Consider the following 872-nt stretch of genomic DNA (forward strand, 5'->3'; position numbering starts at 1 on the left):
CATTTCTCCAATACAGTCACCCTTGAAGCACAGTGCGGCTTCCACTCAGGCAGGGGAACATGTAACATGGTGTTTGCCGTATGCCAGATGCAAGAGAAGTACCGTGAGCAGAACAAGGAGCTCCACATGGTCTTTGTAGACCTGACTAAGACCTTCAGTACGGTGAACCGCCATGGTCTGTGGAAGATCCTCCTAAAGTTCGGCTGCCAAGACAGCCTAATCCAGCTGATTGCGTCATTCCACGATGGCATGCAGGGAGAGTACAGGAAAATACTGACATGTCAGATCCGTTCCCTGTGGTAAATGGAGTGAAGCAGGGCTGCGTCCTGGCACTCACACTGTTCTCCATTCTCTTCTCTGCCATGCTGATTGACGCCTTCCAAGACTGTGACCGGGGCATCTACATTCAGTTTAGCACAGATGGCAAACTTTTCAACTTGCAGCGACTCCATGCCAGGTCCATGGTGTTTGAGGCACTGTTGAGAGAGTTCCTCTTCGCTGATGCCTGCACGCTTGCTGCATACACTCATGAGGACATGCAGTTCATTATGGACAGGTTCTTAACCTCCTGCAGGTGCTTTGGACTCACCATCAGCCTCAGCAAGACCGAGCCCACAGAACGCCAATGCCTCCCCCGCACCTGCAATCAAGATCGATGACACAGAGATCAAGCCAGTCGACAAGTTTTGCTACCTGGGCAGCACCGTATGAAGCAATGGAGCCCTTGATGCAGAAGTGACGCTGCGCGTCGCCAAGGCCAGCTCCGCCTTAGGCAGACTCAACAACAGGCTGTGGAACAACATCAGGCTCAGCACCAAAATCAAAACCTACAGAGCTGTTGTGCTGACCACCTTGTTGTACTGCTGTTAAAC

The sequence above is a fragment of the Babylonia areolata genome, chromosome 21 (assembly GCF_041734735.1).
Source record: "Babylonia areolata isolate BAREFJ2019XMU chromosome 21, ASM4173473v1, whole genome shotgun sequence".
NCBI lineage: Eukaryota > Metazoa > Mollusca > Gastropoda > Neogastropoda > Buccinidae > Babylonia > Babylonia areolata.